The 24,991-nt window shown below is 47.9% G+C and overlaps 1 protein-coding gene across 1 annotated transcript in view; it reads right to left on the reverse strand.

Annotated features, from left to right (window-relative positions):
* The window catches only part of CHGA (chromogranin A), a 77,937-nt gene that overhangs the window by 51,197 nt on the left and 1,749 nt on the right, over nucleotides 1–24,991 (reverse strand). Inside the window, exon 2 of the mRNA XM_040412393.1 lies at nucleotides 18,414–18,478. The gene's annotated coding sequence lies outside the window, so the exon portion shown is untranslated. The remainder of the gene's footprint in view (nucleotides 1–18,413; nucleotides 18,479–24,991) is intronic.

Below are 24,991 nucleotides of genomic sequence, written 5' to 3' on the forward strand. Positions count from 1 at the left end.
GTTGCACTCTCGTAGCAAGAGGACAGAGTCACCTCGGAACGGTCTAGTCTCCTGAGTTCCTCATTCCCCTCGATATCCCCCAGGGTCTCAGCTCTAGGAGAGGCATTCTCTTGGGAGGGCACAGGCATCACCCCAGGACGGGGTTCCACCTGCCCCCTCTCCATCTGACGCCTCTCCCTCCGTCTCTGCTGGGACGGGCCGTCTTTTCTCTTCATCGACCCCACTGCCCTGTCGCCTTCGCCAGCACTCGCCTCGGCGGTGGGGGCCTCCCGGCTCGCCTCCGCGCGTGCACGAGCCACGTTGGCGACAGAGCGAGGGCAACGACTGAACGGGTGCCCTAGCTCACCACACAGGTTGCATCTAATCTGCCCACAAGATGCAGATAGATGGCCTTCACCCCCACACAACGCGCACCTCTGCACTTGGCAGCTGGCGCTGAAGTGCGAAGGGCTGCCGCACTTGTAACACAGCTTAGGCTGCCCCCTGTAGAACACCATGATCCTATCCCGACCAAGGAAAGCAGATGATGGTATGTGGGAAACCGACCCCCCTGAATGTTTCAACTTAATCTGAAACGTCCAGGCACCCGACCAGATGCCAAACTCATCCAGGTTCTTGCTAGGAAGACCCTGGACCTCCCCGTACCTGCTCAACCAGGTCAAGATGTCAACACAAGAAAGTGACTCGTTACGGGTCAGAACGGTCACCTTCTTGACCTCATTCTGGCGGGTTATCGCTTGCACAAAAAACCCCTCCCAGTCCGGCTGGTCTTTTGCCAGTTCATACCCAGACCAGAAAAGTTCAAGACCCTCTGGCCGGGCAAAACTGACATCAAACTCCCGGGTGCCATACGGATGTATCAGGGCAAAGATGTCACATGCCCTGATGCCCATCCGAAAGAGAAGCTCTGCCACCCTCTTTCTGGTAGGGCACGCTTCATTGCCTCTCCACTTCAGACAGACAACATTCCGCCTGGTTGACCCGGGGCCGGTTGTGGGTGAGGACCAGGTGGTCTCGCCCCCGCCTTGCTCTCGGAAGGCACGCAGGCCATGCCTGTCTATCCAGAAGGATAGATCCACCTGCTGCCCCCCTACTGTAATGGAATTCTCCCCTCTCCTAAGAGCCTCTAGAAGTTGCCGCTGCAAGTTACCGTCACCAGACATTGGTAATGGGGAGGACAATGGGGACCGCCCCTCCCCCCCTGCGCCGGCAACCACACCAGCATAACTTCTGCCAGGCGTAACCGACGCAGGAGGGGCAGCCGGACCGGGCCCACCCCCACCCCCCCCAGACCTATCTACAGCAGGTGCCACTCCAGACCCCTCTGAAGGGGCTACATGAGGCGCACCGGCCACTTGTACAGTGGGCGGCCGACCTCCAACATTCACCCCTCCATCAGGGCCCAGGGCAACACCACTAACAAAAACTGTATTTACACAAGTGACCACTTCTTCAGTGGCCACTACCACACTCTCCCCTCCCCCCACACACACTGCTGGGCCAGAGGGGACCGAGGTCACATTATTTGTTTTGTCCAGCATCTCCTTGCTGGACACATTTTTAACAGTCTTTCCTGATTTTTCACTCTTTCCTGATTTTTCGGGCCGGCGGGCTGTAGAACCACTGGTCCCAGCCACGCCGGCCTTATCCACTTGACGGACAGTGCAGGAGGGAGGGGCGGTGCGCACCACACTCGCATCAGGACCGCCCCCTCCCTCTCTGCCTACACACACACTGCTCTGAGCTCTTTTCTGGACATCCGAAGCCCCACCCCCTCCACCCCTGACCACTCCCACTGCGCCTCCACTCCCCGCCGCCACGACAATACCAGCGGAAGGGACTGAGGTGGAGCAGACCGGGGCAGAGGAGACCGGAACGACTTGGGCATCCAAACTGGGAGGGGCGGAGGCAGCCACCTCGCACCCTCCCCCTGCAACTCCGGATCGGGACACCGCTGTACCCGCGGTCCCACCCCCTCCACCCACAGCCGTCCCCACCACCCCCAGCCCCCCGTCCCCCACCGCCATGCCAAAACCGGCAGGGGGGGCTGCAGGGCACACGGGAGCGGCGAAGCAGACCGGGGCAGAGGAGGCAGACCCCAGGACAGGGATCCCGGCAACGACCTCTGCAAGGGGGGCAGTGGCAGTCCTCACCGCCCCTGTTACCGCAAACAGGGACGGCGTCCTGCGCCATCTTTGCCACATCTGTCTCCCCACTCCTACGCACCGATCCCACAGCAGAGACCGGGCCAGGGAGGATGGTGGGGTTCGTGCCCTGAGCTGGCTTTTCAGCTGGCCCAGGGCACGCAGGGTGGGTCACATAGACATACCTCACCTCTGGCTTTAATGTCTTTGTCTTTCTCTTCTTTCCCATCGGCTCATCTTCAGGTAATTCATCACCAAAACAAATGTCCTCACGAATTTTGGGGGACTCCAGGTGGCGTATCTCGGCCATAAGCTGCCCCCCAACTCCGCTGTTCTCACTGTACCCGCCTTCTTCGTCAGAGCTAGTGGGGGGCAGGCATACCTACTCTGCGGTGATGCCAGTTTCCGCAGGCTGCCCCCCCATGTCCGACTCTTCCTCCTCACTAGAGGAGTCATCTTTTTGCTGCTTTAGGTTTCCAGCCATTTCATTGAACCTTTCATCGTTCATGAGTTTTTCCTTAAAGGGACCACTGTTATCCAGAATGGCCCCCATTCTTTCCTGCAGCTCTTTAATAACTTCTTTTAAGATTTTTATTTTTCTTGATATTTCTGGCCTGTTTTTTCTTTCCACTTTGTCCACCTTCCCCCTCTCAAGCTTCAGGTTCTCCCTCACCTTCTTGAGGGTCCTATTCGCTTCCTCGTACTCCCGGAGATAGGCCGTGATCCGGGAGCTGTAAACGGCGATTAGTTCCCGGGGCTTCATGTTGCCCCAGTCAGCCTCAACCGGAACCGTCCCATCCCCAGGAGCACTCCGCGTACCTCTTGGAGGGCTACTGTCCGCCCTCCTGGAACTGCCGGTGATGGACACGGCTTCACCTCCGGGGGCTGCAGGGGCCGCTGCACCACGACTCCTGCTGGATCTTCTGACCCCCGAGGCGGAAGATGGAACTGAGGCCGGTAGCTCACCTCCCCTACCTCCCGCCGGCCTACCCCGGGAAGTAGGATCCTGGGTCTTCAGTCGCTTCATTGCCCAGGACCCCACCACCTCCCTGGGGAGAGAGAGGCAGGGCCTGGGCTGGGATAGATGGAAAAATCCCTGGAAGTGGCTGGACAATCAGCAGGAGCTCCTCCAAACACGACCACACCCGTCCACTGACTCCTGCACACTGAGGATTACACCCAGTATACAGGAGAGGAGAAGTGGTACTGGGCAGTGTCCATATATACAGAATACGAGCAGATACTGAGGATTACACCCAGTATACAGGAGAAGTGGTACTGTGCAGTGTCCATATATACAGAATAAGAGTAGATACTGAGGATTACACCCAGTATACAGGACAGAGAAGTGGTACTGTGCAGTGTATATATATATATATATATATATATATATATACACAGAATAAGAGCAGATACTGAGGATTACACCCAGTATACAGGACAGAGAAGTGGTACTGTGCAGTGTCCATATATACAGAATACGAGCAGATACTGAGGATTACACCCAGTATACAGGAGAAGTGGTACTGTGCAGTGTCCATATATACAGAATACGAGCAGACACTGAGGATTACACCCAGTATACAGGACAGAGAAGTGGTACTGTGCAGTGTCCCTATATACAGAATAAGGCCTCATGCACACGGCTGTTGTTTGTGTCCACATCCGAGCTGCTGTTTTGGCGGCTCGGATGCGGACCCATTCACTTCAATAGGGCCGCAAAAGATGCGGACAGCACTCCGTGTGCTGTCCGCATCAGTTGCACCGTTCTGGAAACATAGAATGTGTCGGCAGATAAGAACCATTTGGCCCATCTAGTCTTCCCAATATACTGAGTACTATGGATAGCCCCCGGCCCTATCTTATATGAAGGATGGCCTTATGCCTATCCCATGCATGCTTAAACTCCTTCACTGTATTTGCAGCTACCATTTCTGCAGGAAGACTATTCCATGCATCCACTACTCTCTCAGTAAAGTAATACTTCCTGATATTACTTTTAAACTTTTGCCCCTCTAATCTAAGGTGGACTTCATCCATCGTCTTTATTATTATTCTCCTAGGAAATATACTTTCAAGCACAAGCACTCTATATAGAGTTCATCTCCAACCAAGCCCCCCTAATCGGAGTTTCATTATCTGAGTTTTATTTTCAGCTTTTATATTGTACTGTATCGTATTCTGGTGTTTATTAAATGTTTTTATTTATATTAATAATAATCGTTCCATATGCCCGTATGTGAGTGCTCGGACTATATCACATTTGAGTATTTTTATCCCTTGTTGACTAGGCGGGTCAATTTAGTTCTTGTAACACCACTGCATGATTTAGGCTGGGTGAGCCTCAATATATATAAATTCATAACAATGTCATTATTACTTTTATCCCTTTAATACCCTCCCACTGCGGTGCGTCACTCCGAATAAGGAGGAGTTACCATTTCCACTCACCCTATAACCTAATCCATTTTTCCTCTATATTTCTTTGTTTTATAGAGAACCTTTTCATAATTTTTAATCTTGTTGACCAAATTAAGCCATATGGTCACATTTGGAACATCCCGTGAAAACCAAACCCGTGTAATCAAAAGTCTTGCCAAAAACATTACCTTTATCAAAAGAGTCATTTTGTATTTATGACAATTTACTTTGGAGAGATCACCCAATATGCAGCATTCCACCCTAAAAGGAATCACTACCTTCAATTTTTGGGTAATAAAGTAATCAATTGCACCGCAATATTCTTTTAAGGCCGAATGCACACGGCCGTGTTCCGCGACCGTGAGCGGTCCGTGGTATGCCGGCCTGGATTCCTGCTGACAGCAGGAGCACGCGGCGTCATTGGTTGCTATGACGCCATGCGCTTCATGCCGCCGCTGCACTACAGTAATACACTCGTATGATCTATACGAGTGTATTACTGTAGTGCAGCGGCGGCATGAAGCGCACGCCAGGAATCCAGCAGGAATCCAGGCCGGCATACCACGGACCGCTCACGGCCGTGTGCATTCGGCCTAAGGCCTCATGCACACGACAGTGTTTTTTCACTGTCAGTGATTTGGCTTCAGTGGTCCGTGTCCGATTTTGCTTCAGTTGTGTTTCCTTGTGTCTTCCTTTTTTTTTGTCTAACAGGGGGGGAAAAAGGAAGGTTAATGAAAAGTGCAATTTTATTGCACCAAGGTCTTGTAGAAAAAAAACGGACGCGGACACGGATGACATACCAATTGTGAATCCGTTTTTTTTGACGGACCCATTGACTTGAATGGGTCCGTCCTCAGTTTTCCACTGACAAGAATAGGACAGGTTATATTTTTTTGACGGACTGGAATCACGGATCAAGGACGCGGAGAAAAAACGGAGGGCTATCAGTTTTTTTTTCACAGCTCCATAAAAATGAATGGGACCTCCGCTAAACTGTAAAAAAATGACGGAACGGACGCACACAACGGTCGTGTGCATGAGGCCTAATTCTGAGCAATACCAGAAAATGTGCGACAAATCAGCACCTGGTGAATCACACCGTGGACAATTGGATGTGTTCCTTACCCCACATTTATTACGCCACAGTGGCGTAACATATATTCTGTGTAAAATATTAAATTGAACTACAACGTGATTAAAGTTGTGGGACACTAGTCTCAAATTAGACAATATGTTCTCCCAGTCAGCTAATTGTATAACTGAACATTCACCTCCCCAAGCCCTTTGTCCAGGAGAGGATGTGTTATTAAAAAGTGCGTTAACTAGTAATTTATAAAATTGAGCAATCTTAAGCTTGTGACCTACAATTCCTGTTAACTCACTTAAGGCCCCTTTCACACGGGCGAGAATTCCGTGCGGGTGCAATGCATTGCACCCGCACTGAATCCTGACCCATTCACTTCAATGGGGCTGTGCAGACGAGCGGTGATTTTCACGCATCACTTGTGCGTTGCGTGAAAATCGCAGCATGCTCTATATTCTGCGTTTTTCACGCAACGCAGGCCCCTTAGAAGTGAATGGGTCTGCGTTAAAATCGCAAGCAAGTGCGGATGCGGTGCAATTTTCACGCATGGTTGCTAGGAGAGGATAGTGATGAAAGCAACCCCGGACCCCATTAAAGTGTACTCATTTTATTATTTTCCCTTATAACATGGTTATAAGGGAAAATAATAGCATTCTTAATACAGAATGCTTGCTAAAATGTAGATTGAGGAGTTAAAAAATAAATAAAAATTAACTCACCTCATCCATTTGATCCGGCATCGTCTTCTTGCTTCTTTTTTCAGGACCCACAAAAGGACCTTTGATGACGTAATCGCGCTGACCACGTGACCTATTAATATCCAGACCTGATACTTCACCAAAGGAATTATCTATTTGAATAATTCTTGGGAGTGTAGTATTCGTATTCTGTATAAAAAAAAATAATACATCATCTGCATATAAAGTAATAAGATCCTCCCTTCTCCCTGGCCGCAAGAGGTTCAATAATATTATATATATATATATATATATATATATATATATATATCGAATAGTAATGGGGAAAGTAGGCATCCTTGATGGGTGCCTCTATTCAATAGAATGCTGTCTGTCAAGCCCCCATTAATTTTCAACCTAGCCTTGGGAGACTTATACAAAAGCTTAATCATGTTTATGAACCTAGCTCCAAATCCCATTTTATTCAAAACCTTCCAGAGGAATCTCCACTCCACCCTGTCAAAAGCCTTAGAGGCATCAAGACACAGGATGGAGCGAGAGACACCCCTTTATTGCACCCTCCAACTCCTGCAGAGAGAATTCATGATCGAGAAATTCTCTTTGAGTATCCGTTAGGACTGTGTGACACAGTGAGAGGTTTGGTCTGGGAAAACAGGCATTTTCCTCCCAGCATGTGCTGCTGGGCTGATTTACAGCCAGGTGAGGTCAAATACCGGACTTTAAATGGCTGTCCTTAAATAGGCAGCTGGGCTCAGAAGCGAGGTCTCTGTGTTGGGATCTGGGAGCCTTGTGTCTGGATGAAGTCTTGCTAACTTGCTGGATAACAGGCCGAACTGGATGGACAAATGTCTTTTTTCGGCCTTATGTACTATGTCACTATGTTACCTGTTTGGCGTGAAAACAGGTTGGTGCTGCTATCAGCAAGGACTCTTTGAGGCAGAATTGCTGCATGGTGTGAATTACCACCAACACCGCAAGGTGACTTTTTGTTTGAATATAACTGCTCGTTTTGTCACTTGCCTAAAGTGTGAATAAAACACTGAACTGTTTGATCCAAAGAACTTGTTGTTGCCTCTATACTGCGTCCGCTAATCCGGTCTACCAGAGCGAGTCCCCACAATTGGTGGAGGATGCGGGCAAGAGCAGTGAGGCTGGCGTGAACGCCGATATTTTTGGTTTCTGCATTTTTCAGACACTGTTGTATGTCGTACATTAAACCAGCTGTATTACAACCAGTGCCCCACGACAAAATGGAGGCTGTTGTGAAGGCCCTCATGGAGGCTAATCTGCAGCAGCGAGAGACAAACCTGCAGCAACGCGAGGCTAATAAGCAGCAGCAGGAGACTAACCAGTTGCTGCTACAACACGTAATGGCTTTGCAGACAGCAGGAGCAACCCCGAGCGTCCACGATGCCCGGAAAGCAGTCTGTGCCGCGATTCCTAAGATGACCCCCGCAGACGACATCGAAACCTACCTGGCGACGTACGAGAAAGTGGCCATCAGGGAAAAGCTACCCCGTGACCAGTGGGCTGAGATCGTCGCTCCATTCCGGGCATCCTATTCCCAGCGGGTGTATTTCGACTTGCCGGACGATCAGGCGGCTGACTACCAAAAAGTAAAGGGTGAGATTTTGGCAAGACTGGGGGTGAATGTGTTGGTCTGGGCCCAGCAGGTACATCAGTTGGGGTTTAAGCCGGCTGAGCCTGCGAGGACCCAGTATTTTGACTTACTCCATCTCTTGCAAAAGTGGCGACATCCTGATGTGCTGAGTCCGCCGGCTATGCTGGATAGACTATTGGCTGATATGTTCTGGAGGGCTTTGCCATACCCTCTCCAGCACTGGATCGGTCAGGTGTCTCCTGGCAACGCCCTTGAGATGGTGGACCTGGTGGAATGCTATGAAGCTACCAGGAATCTAAAGGAGGGTTCTGTTGGGAGGGGGGGGGGTCGGCAAACCCCGGAAATCTCCACCCCAGGCCCGGAGATTTGAGCTGATAAAACCCGCCCAGGATGTACCCATGGCAGACCTGTCTCCGATAGTCCTCTGGCGGTGTCAGGAGCCTGGCCATGTAAGGGCTGACTGTTCGGGTTTGGCTTGAAGAAAAGGTGGCAACCCTAACAGAAGGGAGGGAGGACCCCCTTCCAGGCCCCACCCATGCCCTGCCTCCAGCCACGCCCATGTTCCACCTCCAGTCACGCCCATGTTCCGCCTCCAGTCACGCCCATGTTCCGCCTCTAGCCCCGGTCGCTGTCGCACCGCGATCGTTACACCCCTGATCCCGTCACTACAGAAATACAGCGCCCCATACCAGTGATGTCTCCTTTGATGTAGATGTTCTCTTTCCTTATCTTCTCCTTTCAGACCTTCAGACCAGACCACCATTTTGTCGCCCTTTTATCGTCTCTGCAGTTTGACAACAACAACAAAAAAAATATCTTAGTTTACTACTTTTCCATCATCCTCCCATCTTCTGGACAAATTATCCTACCACCCCCAATACTGTGCCGCTGTGCTCCCCAATACTATACTGCAGAAACAGATAAACCCCCTGATAATACTAGTACAATGCAGAGCCCCCCAAATAAAATACCCCTTCTTTGTGGCCTCAGTAGAAGCCCCAAATAATGTGCCAGTAAGAAGTGCCCCCCATAGATGCCCCCCCATGTGTTAGTAGCAAGTGCCTCTTTTCTCCCCCCCCAATATGTGCCGGTATAAAGTGCCTCTTCCCCCCCTTCCCTTATATGTGCCAGTATCAAGTGCCTCATTTCTCTCTCCCCCCCTCAATATGTGCCAGTATAAGGTGCCTCTTTCCCCCCCTTCCCCCATATGTGGCAGTTTCATGTGCCTCATTACCCCCCCCCCCCCCCCCCCAATATGTGCCAGTATAAGGTGCCTCTTTCCACCCCTTCCCCCATATGTGCCAATTTCAGGTGCCTCTCTTCTCTAAAAAAAAAAAAAAAAACACAAAAAACTTTTACTTACCTCCAACAATGCGATGCAGGCCTCTTCCCGGCCTGTGTACCGTGCTGTACGGCTCAGGCGGCGTGATGACGTCATCGTGCCGCCTGCACCGGCCTCTGATAGGCTGCGGGCCTTGTGCCTGCAGCCTATTAGAGTAACAAGGGAGGGAGACGCCTCTCCCTCCCCTGCCCCGCCGCAGCACTGCCGTCTGTACTGCTGTCCTGAGGACGACGATACAGATGACTATGGAGATGAGCGCTTCAACAATGGAAGCGCTCATCTCCCTGTGCCCCGCCGCCATCATTCAGAGCTGATCCTGTGCCCGGGTCTGAGAAAGGCTTGTACCCGGGCACAGGATTACAAACCCGGACTGTCCGGGTCATTCCCGTACGGGTGGCAACCCTACTGACGGTCCCCATCAGGGTGAGCCCATGGACACTAACTATGGCTACCGTCAGTCGCTATAGGCCAGGAGGCTGTGTGCAACAGGTACCCCAGAGTCTCTAGACTAACGGAGAGGGTGAAATCCGCATGTACAGTAATACATGCTTTTTTTTTCTGCTGTGTTTTTAGTCACATATAGACGTACCCTTCTGAAATATGTCGGCAGACCGCTTTAAATGTCATCATGCGGACAGTCATGACATGCTCACTATTAGGGTACATCCCCACCAGACAACTCCAGGGGTTGCTCTCAAAAACAGTCTCCGCAAAAAAGAATGCCCAAAGGTACATTGCTGCAGGAATTGCGACGAGTCTTTCATTGCTTTCAACTTCTGCCTTGTAAACCTTGGACATACCATGGAGTCAGTTTACAGTGTGTGGATAAGATTTCTGAAAATCTCTTCCACCTTGCTTGTGCTATAATACACTGCAGCTTTGCCACATTCAAATCCCCAGCCTTTAGGGCCTGTGACCATTTAGGGAACGTCCAGACATGACTGATGTGACTGTGGTCACGTTTTCCTGAAAATCCATTCCATAGCATAAAAAATAAATAAAATTAAAAAAAATGTATTGCATTGCAAAGGGTGAAATCCGTGCCATAAATTGATATGCTGCAAATTTAAAATCTGCACTACAGGTCAATATCCACGGCAGATTTTTCCACAGCATGTGGATGAGAAATGCTACAAACTCATTCACTTTGGTGGTACTGCGATACTTTCATGTACTAACTAACATTTAGCAGGAGGAATGATTGGACATGCACACAATGGCAGAGGAAAAGATGGGTGCAGGCGGGGAGACATTTTTTGGGGGTGCTGTGGTCTGCAACACATAAGCGACAAAGGAACGTTGGAGGAGACATCTCATCACGCCCAGGTCACAGAGGTACGCATCTCTTCTAGCAATCACTACAGGAGTTTACACACAAGTCAGTCAGACAACCTCTGGATCCCATCAAGACTATTCCTATTCACTGACAGCAAGCAGAGATTGTAAAAACAGCAAAGGAATCGAAACACAGAAGTCTTTTGGAAGGCTGCAGAATGATTTAGCTCTAGCTACATAATAAGTACATCATAATCAAAAAGGACACCAGTCCTCTGAACACATCACGAGTAGCGTTGAGCGAATTTCTGTTTTCAAGTTCGGCGTACAAGGTTCGGGTTATCCAAGAATTCCGTTAAGGTCCGTGGTAGCAGAATCCATAATGGAATTCTTAGATGACCCGAACCTTGTGCGCCGAACTTGAAAACAGTTCACTCATCCCTCATCTCGAGCTGTCTGCAGCCTGGAGACCCTATGCAGAACACAGGGGAACACAAACCTAAAAATGTGATTAGGGACTGAATCTCCAGACCACAGACCAGGCTCCGACCTGGGCGCCCGTCCTCCATAGTGTCCTCCAGCATCTTGGGCTTCTCTGTTGCAGCTGAGGTCAATTACCAGCACAATTCCACCTGAGCTAGTCCTGGTCTGGGAGGGTCTTGTGTCCCGGTGAACACCCCAGCTATTAATCTGACCCCTGTCTACATGAGCGGATGCCGCGTGTGGAATCCGCTGCATGAAAGAGAGCCAAGCCCCGTTCCGGACAGCAGAGACACGGAGCAATAACGTGACTGATAATGCTCTGTGCCGCTCTGTGACCTTTTTACTACAAAATCACAGTGACAACTTTATCTCACTGTGATTTTGTAGTAAAAAGGTCACAGAGAGGCACAGAGCGTTATCAATTATGTTAATGCTCCGTGTCTCTGCTGTCCGGAACGGGGCTTGGCTCTCTTTCACGCAGCGGATTACCCGCACGGCATCCGCTCGTGTGAAAGAGGCCTTGAGCCTCATTCACACGTCCGTGTCCGTGCTCAAATCTGTGAGCAGGTGGTCAGTAATGCATCCCTGAAGGATCCGTGTTGCATCCGTGGTTTTGACGGCTCTATAATGGACGTGATGGATCCGTGACAAAATAGAGCACGCGTCCGTGCTGAAAACACGGACTGTACTAAAACACTGATGTGTGAATACACACATTAAAATGAATGGGGACATGTGCTGTCCGTGGAACACTGACGTGTGAATGTGGCCTTATTGGAATAAGGCCCGCAGGGCGGTTTTCTGCACTTTTATGGCTTGTGTACACGGCCATAGGCCATCCGATCCGCAGATTGGATGCAGACCCATTCATCTCAATGGGGCAGCAAAAACAGCTTATTAGTGACCTCCACAGTACCCCGCCCCCTTAACAGTAGCCTCTACAGCAATCTCCCCCTTAAGGCCTCATGCACACAACCGTGCCGTTTTTTGCGGTCCGCAAAAAAACAGAAGCCGCCCGTGTTACCTTCCGCAATTTGCGGAACGGAATGGGTGCCGGCAATATAAATGCCTATTCTTGTCCGCAAAGCGCGGACAAGAATAGGACATGTTATATTTTTTTAGCGGGCCACGGAGTGCTGTCCACATCTTTTGCGGCCCGATTGAAGTGAATGGGTCCACATCCGAGCCGCCAAAACGGCGGCTCGGATGCGGACCCAAACAACGGTCGTGTGCATGAGGCCTAACACTGACCTCCATAGCGGACCGTCCCCTTAACTGTGAGCTCCACAGCAGCCTGCCCCTAGGGTGCCCAGAGGTCCGGCTTTCAGACTCCCTGTCCTCCGTCCGGCGCAGGGCCTGGACGGACACAGGGATGTCCTTTTGAACAGCTCACTCTCAGACAGCTGTTCACCCTCCCTCCCACCTCTGCAGCTGACAGAAGTAGATTTTTACCTTCATTTTATCAATCCCCATCGGATGCGGAGTGTGAGGGGGCGTGGCCTAGCATGACCTGGGGGGGCGGGGTTTTTAAGTACGTCTTCTGAGGGTGGCCTGGATGAACTGTGACCTCCACAGCACCCTGCCCCTTTAAAGCCGACCTACAGCAGTGAAGAAAAATGGCTGGGTTGTTATGGAAACCTGGCGTAAAACTGTGTGTATGTGGAGACTAAGGGCCTGCGAGCTTCTATTGGGTGATCAGGGACATGTGACCTTGTGTATGGCAGTTGGGATATGAAGAGAAAGGCTTCTATTGGCTAATGCAGGTCATGTGATGTGCCATATTTGATTTTTTTTTTTTTATATCTCAGGAACGGTACGCCCTAGAGAGCTGAGACCCGGTCTAAAACCTTCCCGGACACCTGATGTACCCGTGTGCCAAATTTCGCGATTGTGAATGAGACGGTGCGGATTCCTTTAGCGGACATACAAACACACACATACACACACACACACAGCTTTATATATTCGATATAGTGCAGGCGCCGATTTGTGCTGAAAAAATACAGCGCTCTAGATTATTATTTTTTTTATTGAAGCGCAATTTCTGTAACTTACCCCTAAGTCACTTATATGTTTGACCAGATATAGCAGTCAAATTTTCAAGTTCAGAATTTTGTATGGCCCACGAACGATGCTACAAATATCCAAGTGGCCCTTGGCAGCAAAAGGGTTCTCCACCCCGATTTACCCAGTCCGATATTACAGACAATTACTGGAGACGAACCCACCGTTCTCCAAACCTGCCTGATCCTCCGTGGAGATGAAGCTTCACCAATCATCTCCACTGTAGAGGGATGAGCGATACACAGTGTAACAAAGTATCAGCTTAGTTCAGGCATTACGGCTCATGCACTCCACCGTATGTATTTTGCGGTGCGCAAAAAATACGGACGACATCCATGTGCATTCCGTATTTTACGGAACGGAACAGCTTGCCCCTAATAGAACAGTCCTATCCTTGTCTGTAATGCGGACAATAATGGGACTTTTTAATTTTTTTTGCGGAACGGAAACGGAATGCACACGGAATAACTTCCTTGAAATGAATGGTTCCGCGTATGGTCCGCCAAAAAAAAAAAAAAAAAACGGACATGGAAAGAAAATACGTTTCTGTGCATGAGCCCTTAGTCTGTGCTGGCGGCTCAGCACTGTTACCTCGTAGTCTGGGGTCCTGGGTTTCGATCCAATCTACATGGAGTTTGTAAGTTCGCCTCGTGTTTGTGCGGTTTTTCCTCAACAACATACCAATAAGTTATACAGATATGTATGTGAGGAATGACACAGGCCGTGTACAGTGCTACATGAAGGATTAGAATGACGCTCTGTACATGACCGCTTACAGGTGGCAGTACTGAACACGTATAGGTTTTTACCATAGCAGAGGCGCCGCGCGCCTGGTGCAGCATCCTTTACCTCGTTAATTGTCCACTGGGTCCCATTTTATTTACTTGGGTAAATGATGGCATCTTTAATTAAAGCTGACGGCCTTAATGGCGTTGCTGTGGGGCCTCCGCTCTGCTCCACAGAACGTGACTGTTTAATGCAGTGGAGCTGCCAATGGAGCCTGGGCCTCCGCCAGACATCACCGTGTGAGGCCGAGTCTAACTACACCCACCCTATGGAACCAAAGAGGTAGTAGATCTCATCCTATGTGGATACAGGGGCGCAGACCCTATGCCAGGGATTGCAACCTTCAGCACTCCAGCTTCTGTGAAACTACAACTCCCAACATGCACAGTTGCTTGGCTGTTCTTGGAACTCCCATAGAAGTAAAAAGAGGATTGTAGGAGTTGTAGTCTCTGAACTGCTGGCGTGCCGGAGGTTGCTGATCCCTGCCCTATCCCATGTTTAGAGCACACGCCCGATCTTATAAGAAGGACTGGACCCAATGATGTATCAAGCATATACAATGTCGTTGCTACATGCACACAACCGTATATATAATATGTATGGATGACGTCCGTGTGGCATCCGTTTTTTTTCAGATCCATTGTAACAATGCCTATCCCTGTCCGCAAAACGGACAAGAATACAACATGCTCTATATTTTTTGTGGGGCTACGGAATGGACATACGGATGCGGACATCACACAGTGTGCTGTCCGTATTTTTTTGAGGACCCATTGAAATGAATAAGTCCACATCCTATCCGCAAAAAAAAATGGAACGGACACAGAAACAAAATACGTTTGTGTGCATTAGGCCTTAAAGGGGTTGTCCAGGATTAGAAAAACATGGCAGCTTCCTTCCAGAAATAGCCCCACACCGCTCCAAAGGTTGTGTGTGGTATTTGCATCTCAGGGCCATTGAAGTGAATGGGGCTGAGCTGCAGTACCGAACAACCCCTTTAAGGCCACCATACACATTAGACTACCTGCACAAGTTGAGGATTACACAAGGATTCTTGTGCAGAAAGACCCCAACGTAATAAAGTACCAGCAAAGTGTACAAATATCATGTAGACTGTTTTTTCGTTGACCTGCCCTACGGATTTTAAAATCTGAAGCATGTCAATTGTTTCTGTGGATTTCACCCTTTTCAATGCAAGCGTGAGATCTGCTGCAAAACTGCACCAAAAACCCCAAGTTAGGCTACTTTGCACACTAGCGGCAGGACGGATCCGACAGGGTGAACAGCCTGTCGGATCCGTCCTGCTGCTATTTCGCCGTGCCGCCGCTCTGTCCCTATTGACTATAATGGGGGCGGAGCTCCGGCGCAGCACAGCAGTGCACGGCGAGGGGCCGTCGGACTAAAAGTACTGCATGTCCGACTTTTTAGTCCGGCGGCCTCTCACCGCGCACTGCCGTGCTGTGCCGGAGCTCCACCCCGTCCCCATTATAGTCAATGGGGACGGAGCGACAGTCCGGTGAAATAGCGGCAGGACGGATCCGTCCTGCCGCTAGTGTGAAAGTACCCTTACAGAAGCGATTTATGTTTCGGTTTCAATGCAGTGGTGAGACGGCAAAACTGCATCAAATCCGCACCAAAATCTACATGTGAGATGCTACCTGCTCACGGGTGTAGATAAACATGCAGAAGATCTGCATGAATTCCTGTGCGTTTCCACACCAAAACCTGCATGTGTTACTTGCATTTTTGGTGCGGATTTGATGTGGTTTTGACCCAGATCTTAACCTTGCATCGAAAAGGGGAAAATCCGGACAAAACAACCGCACAAAGGCCGCTTTCAGACTAGCGTATTCAAATTAGTCAGTATTCTGGCTCAGGATCCTGATGATATACAACCGGTATCGTCATCAGGATTCACACGCGTATTTCTTCCTTCCTTCATTATTTACGCCCTGCACAACTGTAATTTGTGTATTTGGAAACAAATCCGCACAAAACTCGGACATGCTGCAAATTTCAAATACTGACGGAAATTACACCCATGTGAATAGCTCCATTCATTAACATTAGCAGCAGATTCTGGCACATTAAATCTGGACTATATACGCATTGCAAATACGCTCGTCTGAAAGCGGCCAGACAACGGACGCGCTGCAGATTTCAAAATCCACACGGCAGGTCAATTTCCGCACGGAACGAAAAAGCACAATGTACATGAGATTTCTGAAATCTTATACGCTTTGCTGCTTTTTTTTCCGCCTGAGAACCCACATGGAAAAAAATGTGCGTAGTATGCTGTGTGCGCAGGCAGCCTGTGGATTAAGTGCTGTTTTTCTGCACGGAAAAAATAAAAAAAACGCTGCGTAGTACAGCGTAAGAGATTTCACAAAGGTCATGTACACTTTGCCTTTTTCGTTCCGTGCAGAAATTGACCTGCCGTGTGGATTTTAAAATCTGAAGCCTGTCAATTGTTTGTGCAGATTTCACCCCTTTCCAATGCAAGGGTGAGATCTGCTGCAGAACCGCAAGTAACCGAAGCGATTTATGGTGCGGAAACGCACTAAAAATCCTCAGGGAAATTTCTGTGGAATTTCTGCAAGACAGGCCACACCTGTGTGCAGGTATAGTCTTGGCGCACTGTCTCTGAACTCTCCCCGGGAGAAGGATCGGTCAAAATTAAGCCGCCACCAGAAGTGCCGAGCCAAACGTTTATGTGTATGGGGAGCCTGGGAGAGATAGCCATCGTTCAGCCGACAGTTCCTGAATGTGTATGCCCAGCTTCAGGCCACCTGCACTCGAGTGCGGGGGGGAGAGCGCACATAAGATCCGCATGGTGCAGATTTATGTGAGTTTCTGCAGCATATCCGCAATTTCTAACAGCGGTTTTTGGTGCAGATTAGATGCAGCTTTTGCTGTAGATCTCACCTTTTTCCAATAAATCCACAGCTAAAACCGCAAACATAATTGACATGCTAAGGGCTCTTGCACACCAATGTATTTCCTTTTGTATCCGTTCAGGTTTTTTTCTGCGGAACCATTCATTTCAATGGGTCCGCAAAAACCAAACAAACGGAAGTTACTCCGTGTGCATTTCGTTTCCGTGCGTCCGTTCCGCAAAAAAATAGAACATGTCCTATTCTTGTCTGTTTTGCAATACAGATGCAATACAGAGGACACATGGACGTCATCAGTTTATTTTTGCGGATCCGTGTTTTGCGGACCGCAAAATACACAAGGTCATGTGCATGACCCCTAAGGAAGGGGTAGGCAACCTCCGGCACTCCAGGTGTTGTGAAACTACAACTCCTAACATGCATACTTGCGCTGAATGGAGAATGCTGGGAGTTGTAGTTTCAGAACAGCTGGAGTGCCGAAGGTTGCCGAGCCCTGTGCTAAGGGTTTGGAAATCCGCACCGCAGGTCAATTTCTGCGCAGACAAAATCCGCAAAGTGTACATGAGATTTGTGTAATCTTATACACTTTGCTGGTACACTCTGCTGCGGGTTTTCCACATGGGAATCCACACGAAAAAACTGTATTCCGCAGGTGGCCTTAGACAAAGTTTACAAGATGCCTGCATTGCATATGTCCTACTACTGTCCGCATTACGGACAAGAATAGGACTGTTGTATTATGGGCCGGCTGTTTCGTTGCGCAAAATGTGGAATGCATGTATCCGTGTTTTGCGGACCGCAAAACATCTACGGTTGTGTGCATGAGCCATTATCCAAAGTGCAACCACTCAAAATAACAACTTTTACTTTCTTATCTACGCTTGGTTAATAAAGGGCCTCATTGTCCCTATGACAACACTTCCACCGCCAGATCACTGGGTCAGGCAGTGTTGGCATGAGGACATTGGTACAGATTATTCTCTAGCTAGCCATGGGGAAAAAAAAGGTATTGCATTTTTCAGATTTATTTTTTTAAATTCTGAACACACGGTGGTAAAATTAACGTCAACCCTGGCGGTTCTCCTTTAAATGGATCCAAAGCAACGGCGGCTTTTTTTATGGCGACATTTTTTAGAAAAACCCGTTCAGATTAGTTTTAATTAAAAAGGAAGTTGTAAAATATTGTTGGAGCCGGAGAGGTGGTTGCTGATAATCCAGCCAGCGACAGGTGTTCATTGTGTAGTCAATTTCCTGCAGAAATATTCTCCATAAAGATAACGTGAAGCCGGCGCCGCCTCCGCACTTATTAAGGCAATTGCACAACGTTCGGCTTTTCTTCTTACACAATTAGCCCGAAAAGGAAAAAAAAACTAATAAGCGAGCGGGCCCGGAGATAAACAAGGATATGAAAGGCCGAAGCAGCCTGGTGTTATCGGGGACAATGCGTCTGAATAGGCCCCTGACAAACAGAGAGATTGAATAAAGGGCCGGTGTACTGTTTACAGACGGCATGTGAAGGAGCAGACTGTGCAGCAAGTTTATTATTCACAGATACAAACAAGATAAATTCAGCCTCAATTATCCACAGGACGTTTACTCACCATAATTGGGTGCCAGGATCTGGGGTCAGACAAAGCGCGTGACTGATCTAAAAGCAGCGACGGCCCTTAAAGGAGAACAACCAAGAGTTTTATACAAGCGGGGAAAAGACTCCTGCATTACACACCATCAATGCTTAGTACTGGACTGATCTCTACAGGTCGTTTTTACTCCCGTGTCCCCATGATAACACTCATTGTCCTGAGCTGTGGTTGTTTAAGGTTGTCATGGGGTTCCAGGTAGGTAGATAGAGCAGTGGTAGTTACAATGAACTCCCTTGTGCATGAGTCCTATTCGGGTACTTTCACACTTGCAGCAGAGGATTCCAGCAGGCAGTTCCGTCGGACGCATTTGCGAGACGGATCCGTCTCACAAATGCATTGCAATATCGGATCCGTCTTTCTGGTTGTCATCCGGAAAAACAGATCCGGTATTTATTTATTTTCATTTTTAAAGATCTGCGCATGCGCAGACCACAAAACCGGATCTGTTTTGCCGGAACACTTGGGGCCAGATCCGTCATTAACACATTTTAATGGAAATTAATGCCGGATCTGGCATTCCGGCAAGTGTTCAGGATTTTTGGCTGGAGATAAAACTGCAGCATGCTGCGGTATTTTCTCTGTCTAAAAAACGTAAGAGGGACTGAACTGATGCATCCTGAACGGATTACTCTCCATTCAGAATGCATTAGGATACAACTGATCAGTTTTTTTCCGGTATTGAGCCCAGAGGACGGAACTCAATACCGGAAAACAAAAACGCTAGTGTGAAAGTACCCTTAGGGCATATGGATGAAACAGAGTGAGGGTCCCCCAACAAGAGACCCCCCCCCCTCAGCTATCCTGCAGACTCAAAGCCAGAGTTGTGTACAGCCAACAGCAACTTTCCCTGGCAAATCAGTTGTTTAAAACGGTTTTGAGAAGATGGACTTCCATTTGCAACAGGGTTGTTTTTAAAGGGCATCTGTCAGCAGTTTTGTACCTATGGCACTGGCTGACCTGTTACATGTGCGCTTGGCAGCTGAAGGCATCTGTGTTGGTCCCATGTTCATATGTGTCCGCATTGCTGAGAAAAATGACGTTTTAATATATGCAAATGAGTAGGGATGAGCGAATCTTTGCATAATACTTCCGTTTGAATACTGTATAGAGCGAGCACTCCGTACAGTATTAGAATGTATTGGCTCCTATGAGCCAAAGTTATTGCTTCACGAAGTACTTCATGTAAACTTCATAAATTAATCTGTACTGTAAAAAAATATTTCCCGAACTCGGGTTCGGTTCCAATTCGCTCATCCCTACTCATTTGCATATATTAAAACTTCATTTATTTTCAGCAATGCGGGCACATACAGTACAGACCAAAAGTTTGGACACACCTTCTCATTCAAAGAGTTTTCTTTATTTTCATGACTATGAAGGCATCAAAACTATGAATTACCACATGTGGAATTATATACATAACAAACAAGTGTGAAACAACTGAAAATATGTCATATTCTAGGTTCTTCAAAGTAGCCACCTTTTGCTTTGATTACTGCTTTGCACACTCTTGGCATTCTCTTGATGAGCTTCAAGAGGTAGTCCCCTGAAATGGTTTTCACTTCACAGGTGTGCCCTGTCAGGTTTAATAAGTGGGATTTCTTGCCTTATAAATGGGGTTGGGACCATCAGTGGCGTTGAAGAGAAGTCAGGTGGATACACAGCTGATAGTCCTACTGAATAGACTGTTAGAATTTGTATTATGGCAAGAAAAAAGCAGCTAACAGTCTATTCAGTAGGACTATCAGCTGTGTATCCACCTGACTTCTCCTCAACGCCAAAAGGGCCAACAAGTGCTAAGCATCTCTGGGAACTCCTTCAAGACTGTTGGAAGACCATTTCAGGTGACTACCTCTTGAAGCTCATCAAGAGAATGCCAAGAGTGTGCAAAGCAGTAATCAAAGCAAAAAGTGGCTACTTTGAAGAACCTAGAATATGACATATTTTCAGTTGTTTCACACTTGTTTGTTATGTATATAATTCCACATGTGTTAATTCATAGTTTTGATGCCTTCATAGTCATGAAAATAAAGAAAACTCTTTGAATGAGAAGGTGTCTCCAAACTTTTGGTCTGTACTGTATGAACATGGGACCAACACAGATGTCTTCAGCTGCCAAGTGCACATGTAACAGGTCAGCCAGTGTCATATGTACAAAGCTGCTGACAGATGCCCTTTAAAAACAACCCTGTTGCAAATGGAAGTCCATCTTCTCATCCCTACAAATGAGCCTCCAGGAGCAACGGGGGCGTTGCCGTTACACCTAGAGGCTCTGCTCTCTCTACAACTGCCACGCCCTCTGCACTTTGACAGGGCCAGACGTTATGATGTTTCCACTGCCTGCACTTGTCAAAGTGCAGAGGGAGTGACAGTTGTAGAGAGAGCAGAGCCTCTAGGTGTAACAGTAACACCCTCGTTGCTCCTAGAGGCTCATTTGCATATATTAAAAAAATAATTTTAACAATGCGGGCACATATGAACATGGGACCAACACAGATGCCTTCAGTTGCCAAGCGCACATGTAACAGGTCAGCCAGTGCCATAGGTACAAAACTGCTGACAGATGCCCTTTAACCACCTCAGCCCCTATTGCTTAAACACCCTGAAAGACCAGGCCACTTTTTACACTTCTGACCTACCCTACTTTCACCGTTTATTGCTCGGTCATGCAACTTACCACCCAAATGAATTTTACCTCCTTTTCTTCTCACTAATAGAGCTTTCATTTGGTGGTATTTCATTGCTGCTGACATTTTTACTTTTTTTGTTATTAATCGAAATTTAACGATTTTTTTGCAAAAAAATGACATTTTTCACTTTCAGTTGTAAAATTTTGCAAAAAAACGACATCCATATATAAATTTTGCTCTAAATTTATTGTTCTACATGTCTTTGATTAAAAAAGTTTGGGTAAAAAAAAAAATGGTTTGGGTAAAAGTTATAGCGTTTACAAACTATGGTAGAAAAATGTGAATTTCCGCTTTTTGAAGCAGCTCTGACTTTCTGAGCACCTGTCATGTTTCCTGAGGTTCTACAATGGCCAGACAGTACAAACACCCCACAAATGACCCCATTTCGGAAAGTAGACACCCTAAGGTATTCGCTGATGGGCATAGTGAGTTCATAGAACTTTTTATTTTTTGTCACAAGTTAGTGGAAAATGATGATTTTTTTTTTTTTGATTTTTTTTTCTTACAAAGTCTCATATTCCACTAACTTGTGACAAAAAATAAAAACTTCTATGAACTCACTATGCCCATCAGCGAATACCTTGGGGGGTCTTCTTTCCAAAATGGGGTCACTTGTGGGGTAGTTATACTGCCCTGGCATTCTAGGGGCCCAAATGTGTGGTAAGTTGTTTGAAATCAAAATCTGTGAAAATTGACCGGTGAAATCCGAAAGGTGCTCTTTGGAATGTGGGCCCCTTTGCCCACCTAGGCTGCAAAAAAGTGTCACACATCTGGTATCGCCGTATTCAGGAGAAGTTGGGGAATGTGTTTTGGGGTGTCTTTTTACATATACTCATGCTGGGTGAGAGAAATATCTCGGCAAAAGACAACTTTTCCCATTTTTTTATACAAAGTTGGCATTTGACCAAGATATTTATCTCACCCAGCATGGGAATATGTAAAATGACACCCCAAAACACATTGCCCAACTTCTCCTGAGTACGGCGATACCAGATGTGTGACACTTTTTTGCAGCCTAGATGCGCAAAGGGGCCCACATTCCTTTTATGAGGGCATTTTTAGACATTTGGATCCCAGACTTCTTCTCACGCTTTAGGGCCCCTAAAATGCCAGGGCAGTATAAATACCCCACATGTGACCCCATTTTGGAAAGAAGACACCCCAAGGTATTCAATGAGGGGCATGGCGAGTTCATAGAAATTTTTTTTTTTTTTGGCACAAGTTAGCGGAAATTGATTTTATTTATTTTTTTCTCACAAAGTCTCCCTTTCCGCTAACTTGGGACAAAAATTTCAATCTTTCATGGACTCAATATGCCCCTCACGGAATACCTGGGGGTGGCTTCTTTCCGAAATGGGGTCACATGTGGGGTATTCATACTGCCCTGGCATTGTAGGGGCCCTAAAGCGTGAGAAGAAGTCTGGAATATAAATATCTAAAAATTTTTACGCATTTGGATTCCGTGAGGGGTATGGTGAGTTCATGTGAGATTTAATTTTTTGACACAAGTTAGTGGAATATGAGACTTTGTAAGAAAAAAATAATAATTTCCGCTAACTTGGGCCAAAAAAATGTCTGAATGGAGCCTTACAGAGGGGTGATCAATGACAGGGGGGTGATCAATGACAGGGGGGTGATCAGGGAGTCTATATGGGGTGATCACCCCCCTGTCATTGATCACCCCCCTATAAGGCTCCATTTAGATGTCCGTATGTGTTTTGCGGATCCGATCCATGTATCCGTGGATCCGTAAAAATCATACGGACATCTGAATGCAGCCTGACAGGGGGGGTGATCAATGACAGGGGGGTGATCAGGGAGTCTATATGGGGTGATCACCCCCCCGGAAGGCTCCAGGGAGACGCCTGTATGTGTTTTGCGGATCCGATCCATCTATCAGTGGATCCGTAAAAATCATGCGGACATCTGAATGGAGCTTTACAGGGGGGTGATCAATGACAGGGGGGTAATCAATGACAGGGGGGTGATCAGGGAGTCTATATGGGGTGATCACCACAGTCATTGATCACGCCCCTGTAAGGCTCCATTCAGACGTCCGTATGCGTTTTGCGGATCCGATCCATCTATCAGTGGATCCGTAAAAATCATGCGGACATCTGAATGGAGCTTTACAGGGGGGTGATCAATGACAGGGGGGTAATCAATGACAGGGGGGTGATCAGGGAGTCTATATGGGGTGATCACCACAGTCATTGATCACGCCCCTGTAAGGCTCCATTCAGACGTCCGTATGCATTTTGCGGATCCGATCCATCTATCAGTGGATCCGTAAAAATCATGCGGACATCTGAATGGAGCTTTACAGGGGGGTGATCAATGACAGGGGGGTAATCAATGACAGGGGGGTGATCAGGGAGTCTATATGGGGTGATCAGGGGTGAATAAGTGACAGGGGGGGGGGGTGTAGTGTAGTGGTGCTTGGTGCAACTTATTACTGAGCTACCTGTGTCCTCTGGTGGTCGATCCAAACAAAGGGGACCACCAGAGGACCAGGTAGCAGGTATATTAGATGCTGTTATCAATACAGCGTCTAATATACCTGTTAGGGGTTAAAAAAAATCACATCTCCAGCCTGCCAGCGAACGATCACCGCTGGCAGGCTGGAGATCCACTCTCTTACCTTCCGTTCCTGTGCGCGTTCACAGGAAATCTCGCGTCTCTCGAGATGACGCATATATGCGTGACTGTGCGCAGGGCTGCCACCTCCGGAACGCGATCCTGCGTTAGGCGGTCCGGAGGTGGTTAAAGGGACTGTCCAGTGAAGACAACTTATCTGCCAGGATAGGAGATATTGTCTGATAGTCGGGGTGCGATCACCGAGTTCCATGTATGAAAGGAGTATAAGTCACTCATGCACGGGCCTCCGTCCCCATTATTGCTGGGAGCTCCAGCAGTCAGACCCCTGCTGATCAGTCACTTATCCCCTACCCATAAGTAGTCTTCTTTAGACAACCCCTTTAAGGAGGATGGTTATTTGGAGGCAATGTCAACACTGAACTACCCGATCCCTGAATTGTCTTCTTCTGAAAGTGGTTAAAAATTTTATTCAGATGTTTTCACCACTACATCTCCGGGGTAGTTGTCACCCAGCTCTCCTAAAATTTTGAACGGGAAGTCCGCCTAGTTATACAGTTTACAAACTCCTCTAACTAAGCACCTTTGCCATCCAGGATCTGGGGAAAGTGGTGTGATATCTCCTGACACAGCTGTAATGGCGGCCATATTATCTTCCAGTTTTCCCAAGATCAGATATACAGAATTTTTCGCCCCCCATAAGACGCAGGGAAATGCCCCTGCGTCTTATGGGGCGAATGCTGCCATTTTATATCGCAGTCTGCGATGTATCAGCTGGAGGGGGGAGGGAGGAGTGGCCGGTGTCATGCAAATATGGCGGGGCCGGTGCGGTCACTGTTCTCCGGCCCCGCCGCTCACTCACTGCTTTATGCTTAAACCTTTTATAATAATAACTTTAAGTGAAGTTCTGATCCCCAGCCCCATCTGTACTACTTACTAAATGTCCTGTAGCAGGCAGAGCAGGGCGGGCGGGCGGCCAGAGTACAGTGAGAGCACCGGCCCCAATGCATTTGCATGACACCGGACCCTCCTCCCTCCCCCCTCCCACAGGTTTAGCTATGGTATATTAGAGCATCTGTGGATGGCACTGTTATGGGGTGGGGGGATCTGTGGGTGACACATATATAGCAGTGCCATCCACAGATAACCCCATAAAAGTGCATCATCCACAGATCCCCATAATAGTGTCATGCACAGACCACCATTAGTTCTAAACCCACCAAAAGCATACCTTTTGGTTAAAAAAAAAAG

Source organism: Bufo bufo, chromosome 11 (assembly GCF_905171765.1).
Source record: "Bufo bufo chromosome 11, aBufBuf1.1, whole genome shotgun sequence".
Taxonomy (NCBI): Eukaryota; Metazoa; Chordata; class Amphibia; order Anura; family Bufonidae; genus Bufo; species Bufo bufo.